The 6,100-nt window shown below is 51.5% G+C and overlaps 3 non-coding genes across 3 annotated transcripts; all 3 read right to left on the reverse strand.

Moving 5' to 3' along the window:
- Window positions 1–1,215: 1,215 nt before the first annotated feature.
- Window positions 1,216–1,334, reverse strand: LOC148151451 (5S ribosomal RNA). Its single transcript, XR_015755303.1, has one exon. It is a non-coding gene; the product is annotated as a 5S ribosomal RNA (ribosomal RNA).
- A 1,546-nt stretch (window positions 1,335–2,880) lies between these two features.
- On the reverse strand, window positions 2,881–2,999 carry LOC148151452 (5S ribosomal RNA). Its single transcript, XR_015756737.1, has one exon. It is a non-coding gene; the product is annotated as a 5S ribosomal RNA (ribosomal RNA).
- A 1,534-nt stretch (window positions 3,000–4,533) lies between these two features.
- LOC148151453 (5S ribosomal RNA) lies at window positions 4,534–4,652 on the reverse strand. Its single transcript, XR_015756529.1, has one exon. It is a non-coding gene; the product is annotated as a 5S ribosomal RNA (ribosomal RNA).
- Window positions 4,653–6,100: the final 1,448 nt, after the last annotated feature.

Here is a 6,100-nt window from a genome sequence, read left to right on the forward strand (position 1 = left end):
ACCGCACGGATCAGTACTGGGACCGCAGCTTTTTACAATCTATCTTCAGGATATACAAGATGGTATTAGCAATAACATTCGCAAATTTCATCAGCTGGGTGGCAGGGTGAAATGTGATGAGGATGTTAGGAGATTACAGGGTGACCTGGACAAGTTAGGTGAGTGCTCAGATGCATGGCAGATGCACTTTCACGTGGATAAATGGATCCTTATCCACTTTGGTGGCAAGAACAGGAAGGCAGATTACCACCTAAGTGGAATCAATTTAGGTAAAGGGGCAGTACAGAGAGATCTGGGGGTTCTTGTACACCACTCAATGAAGGTAAGCATGCAGGTACAGCAGGTAGTGAAGAAGGCTAATAGCATGCTGGCCTTCATAACAAGAGGGATTGAGTATAGAAGCAAAGAGGTCCTTCTGCAGCTGTACAGGGCCCTGGTGAGACCACACCTGGAGTACTGTGTGCAGTTCTGGTCTCCAAATTTGAGGAGAGACATTCTGGCTATTGAGGGAATGCAGCGTAGGTTCACGAGGTCAATTCCTGGAATGGCGGGATTACCTTACACTGAAAGACTGGAGCGACTGGGCTTGTGTACCCTTGAGTTTAGAAGACTGAGAGGGGATCTGGTTGAGACATATAAGATGATCAAAGGATTGGACACTCTGGCGGCAGGCAACATGTTTCCGCTGCGGGGTGAGTGCCGAAACAGAGGACACAGCTTAAAAATACGGGGTAGACCATTTAGGACAGAGATGAGGAGAAACTTCTTCACCCAGAGAGTGGTGGCTGTGTGGAATGCTCTGCCCCAGAGGGCAGTGGAGGCCCAGTCTCTGGATTCATTTAAGAAAGAGTTGGATAGAGCTCTCAAGGATAGTGGAATCAAGGGTTATGGAGATAAGGCAGGAACAGGATACTGATTAAGGATGATCAGCCATGATCATATTGAATGGTGGTGCAGGCTGGAAGGGCAGAATGGCCAACTCCTGCACCTATTGTCTATTGTCCGCCTTTCCTGACTGCCACCCGCAGACAGCGTGCAGCCCCAATCCCTTTCTTGCTGATTTTGGCAGCGCTCCGCTCTCCTCCCCTCCGTGTCTCGTGCCTGCAGGAGACTGATGCCAGGCACAGCAGCAGCAGCAAAAATAACCTGCCGCTCCATTGCCTGGCACAAGACAAGTGCAGAGGGGTGACTTGAGCAGCCACTGCTGGCGGAAAAAGCCTACTGCACCTGGTATTCCCAGGCGGTCTCCCATCCAAGTACTAACCAGGCCTGAGTCTGGTTAGCTTCCGAGATCAGACGAGATCGGGCGTTTTCAGACTAGTATGGCCGTAGGCGCTGGCCCCTGCCTTTTCTCCCTACTTCAAGGCGTGCTGGCCAGCCACATTTTCTTTCTTGCTCTTTCTCTTTATCCCCTTTGGCTTTTTTTTCTCTTTTCTCTTTGCTCTTCCTCCTCCGTGCGTGCTTCCCTCCCTCCGTCCCTCCAGCTGCCTTTCAGCCAGCCCTTGCCCACCAGGCTCCTGTAGTCTCCCACATCCCCACACAGGCCAACTGCAAGCCCTCCCCCTGCTTCATAGGGCCGCAGCCTGCATTCTCTCATCCTTCCACACTCCTCCACCCCTCCATTTCGGAATGCCGGGCACTGACCAGTGGGGTACCGCACGGATCAGTACTGGGACCGCAGCTTTTTACAATCTATCTTCAGGATATACAAGATGGTATTAGCAATAACATTCGCAAATTTCATCAGCTGGGTGGCAGGGTGAAATGTGATGAGGATGTTAGGAGATTACAGGGTGACCTGGACAAGTTAGGTGAGTGCTCAGATGCATGGCAGATGCACTTTCACGTGGATAAATGGATCCTTATCCACTTTGGTGGCAAGAACAGGAAGGCAGATTACCACCTAAGTGGAATCAATTTAGGTAAAGGGGCAGTACAGAGAGATCTGGGGGTTCTTGTACACCACTCAATGAAGGTAAGCATGCAGGTACAGCAGGTAGTGAAGAAGGCTAATAGCATGCTGGCCTTCATAACAAGAGGGATTGAGTATAGAAGCAAAGAGGTCCTTCTGCAGCTGTACAGGGCCCTGGTGAGACCACACCTGGAGTACTGTGTGCAGTTCTGGTCTCCAAATTTGAGGAGAGACATTCTGGCTATTGAGGGAATGCAGCGTAGGTTCACGAGGTCAATTCCTGGAATGGCGGGATTACCTTACACTGAAAGACTGGAGCGACTGGGCTTGTGTACCCTTGAGTTTAGAAGACTGAGAGGGGATCTGGTTGAGACATATAAGATGATCAAAGGATTGGACACTCTGGCGGCAGGCAACATGTTTCCGCTGCGGGGTGAGTGCCGAAACAGAGGACACAGCTTAAAAATACGGGGTAGACCATTTAGGACAGAGATGAGGAGAAACTTCTTCACCCAGAGAGTGGTGGCTGTGTGGAATGCTCTGCCCCAGAGGGCAGTGGAGGCCCAGTCTCTGGATTCATTTAAGAAAGAGTTGGATAGAGCTCTCAAGGATAGTGGAATCAAGGGTTATGGAGATAAGGCAGGAACAGGATACTGATTAAGGATGATCAGCCATGATCATATTGAATGGTGGTGCAGGCTGGAAGGGCAGAATGGCCAACTCCTGCACCTATTGTCTATTGTCCGCCTTTCCTGACTGCCACCCGCAGACAGCGTGCAGCCCCAATCCCTTTCTTTCCGCCTTTCTTGCTGATTTTGGCAGCGCTCCGCTCTCCTCCCCTCCGTGTCTCGTGCCTGCAGGAGACTGATGCCAGGCACAGCAGCAGCAGCAAAAATAACCTGCCGCTCCATTGCCTGGCACAAGACAAGTGCAGAGGGGTGACTTGAGCAGCCACTGCTGGCGGAAAAAGCCTACTGCACCTGGTATTCCCAGGCGGTCTCCCATCCAAGTACTAACCAGGCCTGAGTCTGCTTAGCTTCCGAGATCAGACGAGATCGGGCGTTTTCAGACTAGCATGGCCGTAGGCGCTGGCCCCTGCCTTTTCTCCCTACTTCAAGGCGTGCTGGCCAGCCACATTTTCTTTCTTGCTCTTTCTCTTTATCCCCTTTGGCTTTTTTTTCTCTTTTCTCTTTGCTCTTCCTCCTCCGTGCGTGCTTCCCTCCCTCCGTCCCTCCAGCTGCCTTTCAGCCAGCCCTTGCCCACCAGGCTCCTGTAGTCTCCCACATCCCCACACAGGCCAACTGCAAGCCCTCCCCCTGCTTCATAGGGCCGCAGCCTGCATTCTCTCATCCTTCCACACTCCTCCACCCCTCCATTTCGGAATGCCGGGCACTGACCAGTGGGGTACCGCACGGATCAGTACTGGGACCGCAGCTTTTTACAATCTATCTTCAGGATATACAAGATGGTATTAGCAATAACATTCGCAAATTTCATCAGCTGGGTGGCAGGGTGAAATGTGATGAGGATGTTAGGAGATTACAGGGTGACCTGGACAAGTTAGGTGAGTGCTCAGATGCATGGCAGATGCACTTTCACGTGGATAAATGGATCCTTATCCACTTTGGTGGCAAGAACAGGAAGGCAGATTACCACCTAAGTGGAATCAATTTAGGTAAAGGGGCAGTACAGAGAGATCTGGGGGTTCTTGTACACCACTCAATGAAGGTAAGCATGCAGGTACAGCAGGTAGTGAAGAAGGCTAATAGCATGCTGGCCTTCATAACAAGAGGGATTGAGTATAGAAGCAAAGAGGTCCTTCTGCAGCTGTACAGGGCCCTGGTGAGACCACACCTGGAGTACTGTGTGCAGTTCTGGTCTCCAAATTTGAGGAGAGACATTCTGGCTATTGAGGGAATGCAGCGTAGGTTCACGAGGTCAATTCCTGGAATGGCGGGATTACCTTACACTGAAAGACTGGAGCGACTGGGCTTGTGTACCCTTGAGTTTAGAAGACTGAGAGGGGATCTGGTTGAGACATATAAGATGATCAAAGGATTGGACACTCTGGCGGCAGGCAACATGTTTCCGCTGCGGGGTGAGTGCCGAAACAGAGGACACAGCTTAAAAATACGGGGTAGACCATTTAGGACAGAGATGAGGAGAAACTTCTTCACCCAGAGAGTGGTGGCTGTGTGGAATGCTCTGCCCCAGAGGGCAGTGGAGGCCCAGTCTCTGGATTCATTTAAGAAAGAGTTGGATAGAGCTCTCAAGGATAGTGGAATCAAGGGTTATGGAGATAAGGCAGGAACAGGATACTGATTAAGGATGATCAGCCATGATCATATTGAATGGTGGTGCAGGCTGGAAGGGCAGAATGGCCAACTCCTGCACCTATTGTCTATTGTCCGCCTTTCCTGACTGCCACCCGCAGACAGCGTGCAGCCCCAATCCCTTTCTTGCTGATTTTGGCAGCGCTCCGCTCTCCTCCCCTCCGTGTCTCGTGCCTGCAGGAGACTGATGCCAGGCACAGCAGCAGCAGCAAAAATAACCTGCCGCTCCATTGCCTGGCACAAGACAAGTGCAGAGGGGTGACTTGAGCAGCCACTGCTGGCGGAAAAAGCCTACTGCACCTGGTATTCCCAGGCGGTCTCCCATCCAAGTACTAACCAGGCCTGAGTCTGCTTAGCTTCCGAGATCAGACGAGATCGGGCGTTTTCAGACTAGTATGGCCGTAGGCGCTGGCCCCTGCCTTTTCTCCCTACTTCAAGGCGTGCTGGCCAGCCACATTTTCTTTCTTGCTCTTTCTCTTTATCCCCTTTGGCTTTTTTTTCTCTTTTCTCTTTGCTCTTCCTCCTCCGTGCGTGCTTCCCTCCCTCCGTCCCTCCAGCTGCCTTTCAGCCAGCCCTTGCCCACCAGGCTCCTGTAGTCTCCCACATCCCCACACAGGCCAACTGCAAGCCCTCCCCCTGCTTCATAGGGCCGCAGCCTGCATTCTCTCATCCTTCCACACTCCTCCACCCCTCCATTTCGGAATGCCGGGCACTGACCAGTGGGGTACCGCACGGATCAGTACTGGGACCGCAGCTTTTTACAATCTATCTTCAGGATATACAAGATGGTATTAGCAATAACATTCGCAAATTTCATCAGCTGGGTGGCAGGGTGAAATGTGATGAGGATGTTAGGAGATTACAGGGTGACCTGGACAAGTTAGGTGAGTGCTCAGATGCATGGCAGATGCACTTTCACGTGGATAAATGGATCCTTATCCACTTTGGTGGCAAGAACAGGAAGGCAGATTACCACCTAAGTGGAATCAATTTAGGTAAAGGGGCAGTACAGAGAGATCTGGGGGTTCTTGTACACCACTCAATGAAGGTAAGCATGCAGGTACAGCAGGTAGTGAAGAAGGCTAATAGCATGCTGGCCTTCATAACAAGAGGGATTGAGTATAGAAGCAAAGAGGTCCTTCTGCAGCTGTACAGGGCCCTGGTGAGACCACACCTGGAGTACTGTGTGCAGTTCTGGTCTCCAAATTTGAGGAGAGACATTCTGGCTATTGAGGGAATGCAGCGTAGGTTCACGAGGTCAATTCCTGGAATGGCGGGATTACCTTACACTGAAAGACTGGAGCGACTGGGCTTGTGTACCCTTGAGTTTAGAAGACTGAGAGGGGATCTGGTTGAGACATATAAGATGATCAAAGGATTGGACACTCTGGCGGCAGGCAACATGTTTCCGCTGCGGGGTGAGTGCCGAAACAGAGGACACAGCTTAAAAATACGGGGTAGACCATTTAGGACAGAGATGAGGAGAAACTTCTTCACCCAGAGAGTGGTGGCTGTGTGGAATGCTCTGCCCCAGAGGGCAGTGGAGGCCCAGTCTCTGGATTCATTTAAGAAAGAGTTGGATAGAGCTCTCAAGGATAGTGGAATCAAGGGTTATGGAGATAAGGCAGGAACAGGATACTGATTAAGGATGATCAGCCATGATCATATTGAATGGTGGTGCAGGCTGGAAGGGCAGAATGGCCAACTCCTGCACCTATTGTCTATTGTCCGCCTTTCCTGACTGCCACCCGCAGACAGCGTGCAGCCCCAATCCCTTTCTTTCCGCCTTTCTTGCTGATTTTGGCAGCGCTCCGCTCTCCTCCCCTCCGTGTCTCGTGCCTGCAGGAGACTGATG

This window comes from Chiloscyllium plagiosum, unplaced genomic scaffold (genome assembly GCF_037043375.1).
Source record: "Chiloscyllium plagiosum isolate Xiang-an unplaced genomic scaffold, Cpla_swu_hap1 HiC_scaffold_3, whole genome shotgun sequence".
Lineage (NCBI taxonomy): Eukaryota > Metazoa > Chordata > Chondrichthyes > Orectolobiformes > Hemiscylliidae > Chiloscyllium > Chiloscyllium plagiosum.